A 14,046-nucleotide genomic window follows, 5' to 3' on the forward strand; every position below is an offset into this window, starting at 1 on the left:
GGAGGTGACAATGGAGAAAGAAAGAATGGGATAAATAAATAGTACTAGCAAACAACAGAACTTTTCCCATCTTTCTGATTCAATCTTTCAAAGTATAGTTTATCATAGTGTCCAGTGGAGGCCAGTGCATAGTAGGTATTCAACATTTTTCTGTTGATCTATACCTATCTCACCTATAACTAACTATATCTATATCTATATCTATATCTATATCTATATCTATCTGTCTATGTCTGTCTGTATCTATGTCCATATCAGAAATCAAACTCCCAAGAGTGGCAGTTTTTGCCTGTTTTCATTGCAATGGCTTTAGTTCTTTCCATTAAATTTCAAAAAACTTGTTCCACTCTAGCAGCCAGTGAGCTCAACTGAAGAAATGAAATGACAATGAGATGCAAGACACGAAAAAAGGTGTGTCTGGTCACAATAACAAGGTTGCTTTAGTAGTGGGTGATTTAGTGAAATGTAACCTGTGTGTCAAGAATACAGATTATATATTTTTGTGATATAGGCATTTGGCCACTCTAAAAGCAATGGAGGAAAATAACCACTAGAACTTTTATTCTCAAGAACATCATACAAAAATACAATATGACTGGGTGTTATCTACTTATCATTATCCATCGCTTTCTCTTTCTGCAAATATATGTCCATTCGCATTTATGTTTACGCATATATATTGACATACATGTATGTGCATATGTATATATATCAGAGAGAGTAATAAGCACATTAAGAATTAAAAGGTTAAGGCCAGTTGAAAGAACTATAGGCTATTTACATAAACTCCAGTTTTTGAAGCTTATGAAACACTGGAAAGTATGGATTCATAAATATCAAAACTTGACAAAGAAGGGGGAAGGTTTTGGTAAATAAAGTTCACTAAATTAAAAAAATTTTTAAATAATGTAATATAAACAAATTTCAGAAACCTCAAAATGAATTTAAGAAAAGCAAAATAAATTGTGCAAACATTGTATTTTCTTACTTATAAACAATGAACTCTAATCAATTGAATTTACGTCTGTGGCTATGTCCTGATATTTCAATTCTCAATGAAGAATACTAAACTCTTTCATGTACTAGAAAACTATTTTTTCCCTAAGTAGCTTCAAAACAGTTTGAGGTACAGATTGAACCACACCATCATTGACCTTTAAAAAAAAAAAAAAAGCAAAAATGTCTGTCTTAAAATCAGGTAATTCAGGTAATACATAAGCAATGGGACAAAAAATATATTGATTCCAGCAAACTCTTTTATTCACTGGTCTCTGGAAGTAGTACTTTTTCTTCTCTGTGTGCAAACATTTGTATGTGTTTTAAATATGGAATTTGTGATTATACAAACAAAATATGCTGTAGAAAGCATTTGAAGCAAATGGAAATTCTATATATTTTTTGTTATTATAGCTGCAGTTTGATAAACTAACTTCATCTAGTCTCTAGGAAACCACTTAGCACCATAGAAGAGGTTACTTGTACATAAGACCCATCGCTCATAAAGAGTTAGTCTAGTCCCTGCGGTGAAGCACTTTACTGTCAGAAAGCTCTTTCTCTTTACTCCCGTTCACCATAGGAACAGGCCAATTGATAATAATATACATCTCTGGAACTGCTGTGATGAATAAACATCTCTCCAAATTACTCAAATTAATTTCAGCAGGTTGCAGCATTTTCTAGTATGGATTTTTTTTAAGTCCATCTTTGTTCAAATGAGAGTTTTTCACAGACAAATGGTTTTCTCAGACTCGCATGCCAAAACCTGGGCAAACATGGAAAGCTATGGCATTTTAACATCCAAAACTGGGCCATTAAGCATGTACAAATATTTGGGCTAGTAACCTTTAGTTTCAGTGTGCAATACTAAACATTCTTATTTCCATCAGAACCGTCTATGCACAAATTCTGTAATTAAATACCACTGATTTTTCTTCCTATTGACCTTTGATACATGTAAACAGGCTCCCGGGAAGGAAGGTGTTTTTTTGTAATTCTGAGAGCCTTTATTGTTCTTATTACTTTTTTTATCATTTTTTTCAATGTTCTAAAATTTCCCTAAAATACTATCTTATGCATTTGTTTAATATTTTTTAATGTTTATTTATTTTTGAGAGAGAGACAGAGCACGAGCCAGGGAGGGGCAGAGAGAGAGGGAGACACAGAATCCAAAGCAGGCTCCAGGCTGTGAGCTGTCAGAGCAGAGACCGACATGGGGCTGGAACCCACAAACTGGGAGATCATGCCCTGAGCTGAAGTTGGATACTTAACCTACTGAGCCACTGGCCAGGCACCCCAATATCTTATGTTTATATAGATATTCTTCTCTAAGAAACTCAAACTACTAAGAATATGACATCTCAGTTACCCTCAGTGTGAGGGTGGAAACAAAACTTTTCTTTTTACAGATGACGAGCCTGATAGAAATGTAATACCAAAGGTTTTCTCACTTATATGCACTCTCACCAATTGAATTAAAGATTTACAGTAATAATCAGAATTGAGGCACAAAAAATAGTATACTTTTTGAAAGGGACTCTATAACTGTATTTCCTTAGTTCAAAAATTACCCCAGTTTATTCTGAAGTTCTATGCTTGTAACATAAAGTTCACTTTCATTTATAGCTTTAGACCAATGAAGGGATGCTTAAGAATCTTAAGATGTAAATAACAGAAAATGCTGCAGCTTGCTTTCTTCCATTTTTCAAGTTTTGGGTTTTCATGGGATTTTTAGCTTTAGAGAAACTTGGATATTTTTGTTCTTTTAATGTGTTTGTGGGGAGATTAAAATCCCTGTGGACGTTGGAGATTGGCATTTTAAAGGGAACTATAACATACGTTTAATAATGTCTTAAAACTCTTTGTATGATTGCCTAACTGTGGTCAGTCTGTGAGCAATCATATATTTTAGAATGCAAAGCTGCCACCTATTTTCAGGGTAAGAAAACATTTAGTAATTTTTCTCTTCAATTTCATTAAATGTTACTTGATGCTAACAGCATCAATACCTTGGAACACATATGCAGCCATATTGTTCTTAGGTTCTGTGATGGTGATGTAAGTGTGACATTTGCAATAAAGGTAAAAGCAATATTCTATAGAATATTCATTTATTTTCTATTCATTTGATCAATAAATGTTTATTAAGTGCCTTCTGGATTTAGAGAATGTTCTAGGCGCTGGATACATAATAGTGAACAAGACAGATGAGGTCCTTGAAATTGAAGGTACATTCCAGGCTGCTGTAGTATCAGAAACGCAGATCTACATAAAGAAAATAAGAACACAAGAGAAGGAATATGTGAAGCTAAAATAAAAGTTTTTATTTTCTTGTTCCTTATTAATCTAACAAATAATAGCTTATTCAAAATAATAATTGCAAAACTTATTAGCTATGTATGCTTATGTATGTTATATATTTGTGCATATATATTTTTATTTATGTTCATGTAAAATTGGAATTAATAGCAGTAATGATACGTGAGGCAAAGGGGAATAATTAGAATTATTTTGTTATTATAAAGTATTCATATTACCTGTGAGTGGTAGGTATACTTGAAGTGTGAAGTGAAGTGAGTGGTAGGTAGTTTACTTGAAGTAAACTTGGATTTGTTGAAAGTGAGTATCGCAACCTCTAGGCAACTGCTAAAAAAAAGTAAAAAAAGGAAGTATAACAACATGCTAAAGAAGGAGAGAAAATGCTTAATTGAAACCACAAAAAGCAGAAAATATGTGGAAAACAAAGAGACAAACAAAGAGCTGGGGCAACAAATAGAGAAGAAGAATATGGAAAATATTAATGCAAATATAAATAAATTACTTTGAATATCAATGGTTTAAAAGCACAAATTAAAATACAGGGATTGTCAGAGTGGATCACACAACAAGAACCAACTCTGTTGCCTACCAGAAACCCACTTTAATTATAAAGATACATATAGTTTAAAAGTAAATGTATGAAGAAAGATATACCATGCTGATAGTAATCAAAAGAAATTAGTAGTATCTATATTAATTTTGGAAAAAGCAGACTTCGGGGTAAAAAAAAAAATCAGGGATGAAGAGTGGCATTACATGATGACAAAGAGGTCAGTTCTCCAAGAAGACATATGATCCTTAACGTGTATGTGCCTAACAACAGGGCATCAAAAGATGTGAGGCAAAACTGATAGAACTGTAAGAAGAAATAGATGAATCTGCTATTATAGTTGGAGACTTCAACATCCCTCTATCAGAAATGTACAGACCAGCAGACAGAAAATCAGTAAGGATATAGTTGAACTCAACAATACCATCAATCAACTTGATCTAATGGATATCTATAGACTAGTTTATCCAACAACAGAATACATATTCTTCCTAAGCTAACATGAAATATTCACTAAGATAGATTACATTCTTAACAAACTTTAACAATATTAGAAGAACATAAATCATACAATGTCTGTTCCTATAAATAAATAACAGAGAGCTATCTGGAAAATTTGCAAATACTTGGAGATTAAAAAACAAACTTCTAAATACTACATGGATAAATACAAATCTCAAGAAAAATTAAAAAATATTTTTCATTACATGAAAATGGAAGCACAACTTATCAAAATTTGTGGGACATACAAAAGCAGTGCTTAGAGGAAAATTGATAGCATTGAATGCACATATCCAAAAAAAGAGAAAGATTTAAAATCAGTAATCTAATATTCCACCATAGGAAGCTAGAAAAGGGTGGCAAATTAAATCCAAAGTAGGAAGAAAAGAAATAACAAAAATTACAGCAGAAATCAATGAAATTGAAGATAGGAAATCAACAGAGAAAATCAACTAAACAAAAAGCTGGTTCTTTGAAAAGATAAATAAAACTTATAAGCCTCTTTCTAGGTAGGCTAAGAAAAAAAGAGCAAATATACATATTATTAATATCAGTAATGACAGAGGGGACATCACTACAGATCCCATGGACATTAATAGGAAATAAAGGAACACTATGAACAACTCTATGCTGATAAATTTTATAACTTAGATGAAATAGACCAATTCCTTGAAAGGCACAATCTGCCAAAACTCACCAGATAAGAAATAGGCAATCTGAATAGACCTATATCTATCGAAGAATATACAAAGAACTCCTAAAACTCAACATAAGAAAATAAACAACCCAAATAGAAAATGAGCCCAAACCTTAACAAACACCTCACAAAAGAGGATATATAGATAACAAATATGCATATGAAAAGATATTCCATGTCATATGTCATCAGGGGTGTACAAATTAAAACAACAATGGGATAGCACTACACATCTATTAGAATGGCAAAAACCCAGAACACTGGCAATACCAAATGCTGGTGAAGAAGTGTAACAACAAGAACTCTCATTCATTGCTGATAGGAATGCAAAATAGTATGGCCATTTTGGAAGATAGTTTGCCAGTTTCTTATAAAATTAAATATACTTTTATCCTACAATCCAGCATTCATATTCCTTGGTATTTACCCAAAGGAGTAGGAAACTTATGTCCACACAAAAACCTACACACAGATGTTTATAGCAGTTGTATTCATAATTGCCAAAACTTGGAATCAGCCAAGATGCCCTACATTAGGTGGATGTATAAATAAACTGTCGTACATCCAGACAATGAAATATTTAGTGCTATAAAGTCATGAAGAGACATGGAAGAAACTTAAATATATATTGCTAAATGAATGAAGCAAACTTGAAAAGGCTACCTATTGCATGATTCCAACTATATCATATAGATCAATGGTCAAAAGATATATATATATATATATATATATATATATATATATATATATATATATATATATATATCAAAAGATCAACGGTCTTTTTAGGTACTCAGGGCAAAGGGGAGATGAATACACAGAGCACAGACAATTTTTAGTGAGTGAAACTGTTCTGTATTGAAACTATAATGATGTAAACATATCATAGTATATTTGTCAAAACCCATAGAATGTACCTATCCCAAGAATTAACTCTAAGTGTAAACTGTGGACTTTGGATTATCATGATGCATCAATATATGTTTGTCAATTGTAACAAATGTACTTCTCTGGTGGGGGAAGTTAATAATGAGGGAGGCTATGCATGTATGGGGGCAGGGGATATATGAGAAATCTCTTATTTTCCATTCAATATTGCTGTGATCTTAAAACTGCTATAAAAGATAAAGTCTATTTAAAAATAGAACATACAGAAACATGTAAGAAAGGACCTTATAGAAAGAACAGAAACTCAACTCGACATACCAAGAAATTAAACAAAAAAAAAAGTAAGGAAAAAGTATTGGAAACCGTACTCAAACATACAATCAAGTGCTTTTGCTGGAAAAATTTTGCAGTATGAAAGGGTTCATCCTTTTCCATGCAAATGGTACCCTGGGACAACAATTGTGCTGAGATCATGGTATCACTGCAAATTGGGCATCCTTCAAAAAGTGTTTCCTACACTACAGACAAGCAGATCTTTGCTGCCTCATAGACAAATAGCAGTGATCTTAGCAGACAGTACCATCATAGTATTCATCAGCAACACCTCATGAAGGCAAAGAGCAGTGGCAGGAACAACAGTTGAATGATATAAACCAGAGCCCTACTCTTCTAGCCACAGTCAGATAGGTTTTCTGGCTGGAATTTGTATGCTGTTTGGATGAAACAAGGTAAGAGAATGGAGAATAATGCAGAAAGAAGAGAGTGAAACCACCCATGTGGCAATTGTGCACTTGAACAGCTTAATTCACAGACTCCAAAAAGATATAAAACCTTTCTTGATTACAATGGGTCCACAAAAGTCCATATTACATTGTGGTGTTATCAGACCGTTGCTTTTGGTTTGGTTTTGTCATTGTGTTTTAGATGCCTGGGAATTTAAATCTGTTGTGAGTACATAGAAAAGTGATTGCCAGTACGCTGAGCCCCACTAATCATATCTTTACCTTTAATACAGAAAGTAAAAAAGTAAATAAAATCCAGAAAACAAACAAAAAATATCAAGGAGACACTTAAAGTGGAAACAGAACAAAAATATAGAAGATAAAGTGATACAATTCAATCCATTGTGTATAGTAAGAAGTGAAATCAGCCAAAATCTAAATATATATTAAGTACCTAAAATAAAATAAAAAAGACTTAAAAATGAAAATGGTTAAGAGATATGTCAAACAAATGTAAACAAAATTAAAGCAGGGTGTAAGGGATAGTAAAATTTCAGGTCAAAATATTTAATGGGGAAAAAAGAATTAATGGAGCAAGAAGGTTATTTTCTATTGGTGAACATTTATTTTTTTTAAATTTTTGTAATGTTTATTTTTGAGAGAGAGAGAGAGAGAGAGAGAGAGAGAGAGCAGGGGAGGGGCAGAGAAAGAGGGAGACACAGAGTCCGAAGCAAAGAGCCTGAAGCGGGGCTTGACCCACAAACCGTGAGATCATGACCTGAGCCGAAGTCAGACGCTTAACCGACTGAGCCACCCAGGCACCCCTCTATTGGTGAACATTTAATGCATATAATTTATGCAGACTATGACAGCATTGAACTTACATGTGCTAAATACCACCACATTACTATTATAAAATAGGGAGATACTAGGAAAAAATAGCACAAGTAAAAATTTTATGGGAGAATGACATCATTACATTCTAGTAATCTTAATGGACAAAATATAATTAAAAACAGAGATGAATGTTGTTGATATACTGATAAGAATGATATACCACACATATATGTCAAACTTTTTATCTGCCAAACCTCATATCTAAGTATTCATAAACATTTACAAACCAATCATATGCTGGACCACAGAGAAAACTACAATTAATTTCAAAAGCTATAAATGGCAAGGGTTACATTTTCTGTAAATGTAACAAAACACAACACAACAAAACAAAAGGCTTATTTAACTTCCAAGTGTTTTCAAGAGCAGGGGTGACCTTGGTAGGTTAACATACAACTCATTTGGGAGACTAGCTCAAAAATTTAAACTGAAAAAGTAATTCTTGTTTGCATGCATTTACTAAACACCCAAAAGTCGAATCCTTATGAGTAACTTGTATACTTTTGTTATTATGTGTCTGTCCTTATCACACGTGTTATTACCTGTCCTTATGTATTTTTAACACTCGCTTTCTAGCATAATATGTATTCTCTTCCATCCCAGATAATTTAACTTATTTTGTCAGGACTATTTTGTGTCTGTTACATCCCTGTAAAATTTTTGTATCTGTACATCCCTGTCTAGATTTATTTTTTTATTAAAAAATTTTTGTTTAATCTTTATTTACTTTTGAGAGAGAAAGAGAATGAGACAGAGTGTGAGCCAGAGAGGAACAGAGAGAGAGGGAGACACAATCAGAAGCAGGCTCCAGGTTCTGAGCTGTCAGAACAGACAGCGGTGGGGCAGGGCTTAAACTCAAGAACTGTGAGTTCATGACCTGAGCTGAAGTCAGAAGCTGAACCTACTGAGCCACCCAGGGGCCCCACCTCTGTGTAGATTAAGTCACCAAATGTACTGATTGTCCATCTATCAGAAACAGTGCTAACTATTTTGTTAAAGAAATGAATAGGAGCTCTCGGGTGGCTCAGTCTGTTAAACACCAAACTCTTGATATTGGCTCAGGTCGTGTTCTCGGGGTCATAGGATCTAGGCTCAGGTGGGCTGCTTGGGATTCTCTCTCTCTCTCTCTCTCTCTCTCTCTCTCTGCCCCTCTCCTGCTCATGCTCTGTCTCAAAATAAATAAATACACATTTAAAAAATTTGAAACAACAAATGAATAAGACATGGACTAATTCAAAAGATACAGAATGCCATGTACGACTACAATATTTTCCTGAAATATGACAACAGAAACATATGTTCTGAGTCTTACGGGATTTTGGAGGTTGTCTAAGTATTGTGAACCAGTGGTCACGGACTTGAGGACGTAAGAAAAATGCCAAAAGGACAATGGATAGATTGAGTGTCACAAAGTAAGAAGGAATAATATAGTTTGGGAAAAGGAGCAAGGCACAGAGGGAACGGTAGTTTCAAAAGTAGGGCTGCTAGGCGGCTATACAGCATTACTACGCTCAAGCACAGGGTGCCTGCAGGAGAACAGCAATGGGCAAAACTTGATTGAAACTCTTTTTTTTAATGTTTGTTTATTTTTGAGAGAGAGAGAAATAGAGGGTGAACGAGAGAGGGGCAGAGAGAGAGGGAGACACAGAATCTGAAGCAGGCTCCAGGCTCTGAACTATCAGCACAGAGCCCCACGAGAGGCTTGAAGTCACAGACCACAAGATCATGACCCGAGCCAAAGTCGGACGCTTAACCGAATGAGCCATCCAGACACCCCGACTGAAACTCTTTGGGAACAGTCCTGATAACATTCTGCCTAGCATACTCTTGGATAAAAAATGTTGAAACCTAAAAAAAATCCCTTTTTAAATATAAATAATTTTTAATATCATTCAATATTTTTATCATGATTCCAAGTTCAAATTTGGCTTTTTATTTTACCTTTTTGCAACTGCACGTTCAAATTTCTGTGTTTCCCCATTTGTGTAGTTATTCATTTACTCATTCAGTTATTAAACAATCTGTGAAGCATTTCCCATGGAACAAGAATTGAGCTAGGCTTTGTTTTTTCAAAGGTGAATACAAACACACTTCTCCAGCATTCTCTTTAGGTTTTTAGTCTAGTCATTTATTGTCTGCAGTCTTCCCAAATAATTGCAAACACTGCATAGTTACTAGCAGATGAAGGAACTTCTATACAATTAATGAAGTAAACTAATCCCAAATAAAACATCATTAGGGAAGGTCAGGAAAAGCTAGCTGAATTTTCTATATTTCTTGCTAGTTTAGGTCACTAGACTAGGCCTAAATTGCCCTGTCAATAAAAAGTCATTTCTTTCTTCATATTACTTATTATATACCATTATTTTCCAATGACTCTTTTTACTCACATTATTTAAGCAACAGAATGCGTTTAGGTTAAATAAGAATTTTTGGTGTTGCTTCTAAGATGTTCAAACATTTACCACTTCTCACCATGCCCAGTGCATTCATTTTGTATCAGATATAGGGTATTATCTGAATAAAGGCTTCTTATATCTGGAGAACTGGGAACACTAATAGGTTCTTCAGAAGACAGACTTCAACATATTGAGAAGACAAAGGACTGGGGTTCAGGAAAAGCTTTAATGCTGCTGCCATAATACTACATATGAGGAAGCTAGTAGCAATATCATCATAAACAAAACAATATACGTATTTAGAATTTGATTTCATGGTCTCCAAATAAATCGAGGTATTTGGAACCCCGACTACTCCAATGCTTTTTCACAATCATTATCTTTGGATATGTATTTAGTTTTATGAGGCAATCAGAATGATCTGTCATCTCCAAATATCTTGTGTCTTCTAATGTTCTGGGGGGAAAAAAAAAGAAACCACTCTTCTGTGTCTTACTCAGAGGTTTGTTGTTCAATTAATTGGAGGTTCAGTATACCAAAATTGTTTCACCAGATGACTAACCACCTCCTGCTTTTTATTTAGAGGGTACATATGCCAGATGTGGTTACACTCTGCCCATGGCATATGGCCTTGCAAATTGTAAACCTACCAAAAAGAAAATATTGGAACCCAATTTATAAATACACCTTACAAAATACTGTTGTTTATTTCCTCTCCCACCCCTCCCCCCACTCTTCACAAGTGTTTTCAAGATGAAAATTCTCAAAATTCTCCCAAAAGATTTAGGATGATTTGAGGTTGTCTAATATGAGGTATTCAAGCAAGATATGTTTTTTATTGTGGGTGATGGACCATATAGGAGCCAAATGTGTTACCTCTCACACTTTTTTCCAAGATTTAGCCAGTGTGTTACCTATCTGCCAATGATGTGGCTAAAAAAGTCTTACTCTTAAGAGGAGTAGAAAGAGAGAGAGAGAGACAGAGGATCATTCTCAAGCAAACATCATTAAGTTTTCTACCTTGGGATGGTCAAGACGATGCGACAATGACCAGTTGCATATAACAAATCATCTTTACCATACTTTTTGTCTTAGAGTTTTAGAGTTTCTAAGTCATCACTTGTTGTTAAATTGTTGAATGTCCATTCATGATTAAGATGGCATTGGCAATGCATTCAGAAGTTGCAGATAGTTAAGCAAAATGGAAAAGGAAATTGGAAGTAGAAAATACCCAATCCAAGATCTTAGTCTGAGTATTGTGGAAATGGCTCGATCTGAGGACATACAGACAATATTCACTGAACTGTAATATTAGTGTACCACACTGATTAGCATTTTCTAAAAACTTAATCCCGTCAAAGAATCTTAAGGTGGAGGGGAGCTTAATTGTCTCCTGAAGGTCTGGTACCTTTCACCTGCACATAAGACAGCCATGATGATTTTCTTTTAAACCAGCAAGAGGGACAGAAAGAAAATCAGCCAGAAGTACTTGTCGGCAAGGTGCCTTAATGTCCGTTTCAAAAGTCACAGATTACAGTTTAAAATGGAAGTCCCCTTTTGAACAAAGAAGGAAAGGTTATGAGAAAATACGGTTTGCCATTATTGATGTACAAAGCCAGCTCTGATTGCCTCTGTCCTGTAGCTCCCCCACATGCATCGCTTGGATATTGCCTAAATCTCTGGAAATGAAAGACAGGAGATTCCAGCTGCTGCTATGAGAACCCAGCTTGACGAGCATCACATCCAAACTGTTTTTCTCATTTAACGTACTTTATGGACTGCATGTCAGGTGGTCTCTGTGTGGTTTGCTCAGCTAATCCTAGAAACATGTAAAAGTCATACAAATTATAATTTAAAAAAAGGAAATAAAGTCAATTGACCATTGATTGTTCTTTCCTCTTATCCCAGAACCTGGTAAGAGCATCCGAGTGTAATGATTGTGAACTCAAAGAATTTCTGTTTCACTGCACTTTATCTTTGCTGGTAATGAAGTTAGTGGTTTCAACTTTAGTGTCTCTCTCTCTCTCTCTCTCTCTCTCTCTTCCAAAGGCCACCTTTATGAAAGACAAACAGTAATTACACACTTTTAGCACAATAGTCTGCCTTCTTTCAGTCCTTATCCCTTAATAAGTAGGGAAAGAATTAAAGAAATAGAAGCAGGCTATTTGTGGAGCAAAATATATAATTTCATTTGAAAAAATGTCAATGTAAAGAATAAAGTAGACCTGAGTTTTATGAATATAATCATTTCCTGATCATCTATTGCTAATAAAAGAGTAGTGCTTGTATTTTACTTTCTAGTTTTTCCCAGTTGATGATTAACTACCTCCTATACCTGCACCCTTCTCTGTTTGAGTAGCAGCATAATGTTAACTTGTTTGAAATGTCTGGCTCTTAGATTGTTAAGGAACATAGAAAGTCTCCTCCAGTATTCTGTGCTGGACACGAGCACTAATGGCTTGAAAAGCCTTTGCATTTGTACAGATTTCTCCATCCCCTTTTTTCTGTATGTCACTATTCATTCCTAAGCATATTTATCTACATTTTGTTAATTGTAATTTAAAATTCCATCTTAAAAGATGTACATTTATACTATAGTAATTTTGAAGGCAAGCTCTTATTTCATTGGGTTGTCACTCTCTCCAGAAATCAAACCCTCCCTGTCACATATAAATAGATTGCTTGATATACGTGCAATATCCTGTTGGTGTCACGCACTCTTTTCTTTAATCTGACTGACACGGCACATAATAAAATGCTCACTTCAATATATGTCTGTTGCATTTTGCCTAATTCTAGGCTTAGTTTAATATTAGTCATGAATATTTCCTCCAACTAGACAGGAATTTGAATATATATAAGGCACAGTTTATGTTCATACTAAAGCACAAGCTTCAGCCTTAGTTTTTATTGCTTACTCTGTTTGTGATGAATTAAGTCATCTCAGGGAAAGAAGCGAAGGCAACAGGGACCAGAACTGTTATCTTTATCCACAAGTCAGGTGGAGGGTGAGTGGGTGAAATTCAGCTGCTGTGTTTTACTTTCCCTGGGCATCAGAGCTGAGAGTTAGAGAGGACTGCTCAGTGGGAGAAAAATAACAACAGATGAAACCATATTACGCCTGTGGATTCCTTTATGGCCTAGAAGCCACATTAGTTTCTAATGTCCTGATAATGTTATATTGATTTTATATTCTCTTTTATCATATGTAGGAACAAGTTCATTACCATTTCTTATTTTTAAGTATTTCCAAATTAAATTCACAAAAGAAGAAAAGCCATTACAGTGATATGTATGTGAGTGTACGTGTAAATGTACATGTGTTCCCAAACACTAAACATGTACACACACACATTTGTGTATGTAGAGGCGGGAGTACTTACGTGATTTTATAAAGTCAAGTTCTAATAACTTGAAAACATTTTCCCTCTGGATTAAAATAAGTGTAAAATATTTTGAAAATTTACTTGACCCTCTCAAATTTATCCAGAAAGATAATCCATATTCCTTTCCTCGGTTACCTTCTATTTTTTTTAATGTGTATCACATTTTAACTGCTATAATAGTGGATTAATATTCCTTATTTTTTTGCATCCTATAATGTCTTCTGTTTCAAGACTGCAATGCCTCAATGTTATATTCAAAATTAGAATCCACATGTCAGTTGGCTTGTATATGATGCTGTGATATTCTTACCTAGGAATCTAAATAGAAAGATACCCAGTAAAAATCCCATTCTAAAGTGATCTTCTGTGCTACAGGTTTGAAAATCTCACAGGGAAAAACACGTTCCTCATGAACATTATAGTGTATATTAAGTATACCTCTGCAAATCACAAAAAGAGAGTTAAAATAATGCTACCCATCCCTCTAACATTTAATGGATCTTTTCGTTGTTTGTTTCACTATGCCTGATATTTGTGTGGGTATATGCGTGTACCTGTCTTGCTTTTAGACACTTCTTTTCTCCATAACAGTTTTTCTGTTCTATATTTCATGTGATTATACGAAATATTTTACTTTCGTATTTCACCTTTGTAACAAAAGTTTATACCATTTCTACAAAGAAATAGAGCA

General features: G+C 34.4%; 1 long non-coding RNA gene across 1 annotated transcript in view; it reads right to left on the reverse strand.

The window, feature by feature from the left end:
- Positions 1–3,235: 3,235 nt before the first annotated feature.
- Positions 3,236–14,046, reverse strand: part of LOC122234847 — a 49,029-nt gene continuing 38,218 nt past the window's right edge. The window contains exon 3 of the long non-coding RNA XR_006212777.1: positions 3,236–3,261. This is a non-coding gene — a long non-coding RNA (uncharacterized LOC122234847). The remainder of the gene's footprint in view (positions 3,262–14,046) is intronic.

Source organism: Panthera tigris, chromosome F2, assembly GCF_018350195.1.
Source record: "Panthera tigris isolate Pti1 chromosome F2, P.tigris_Pti1_mat1.1, whole genome shotgun sequence".
NCBI lineage: Eukaryota > Metazoa > Chordata > Mammalia > Carnivora > Felidae > Panthera > Panthera tigris.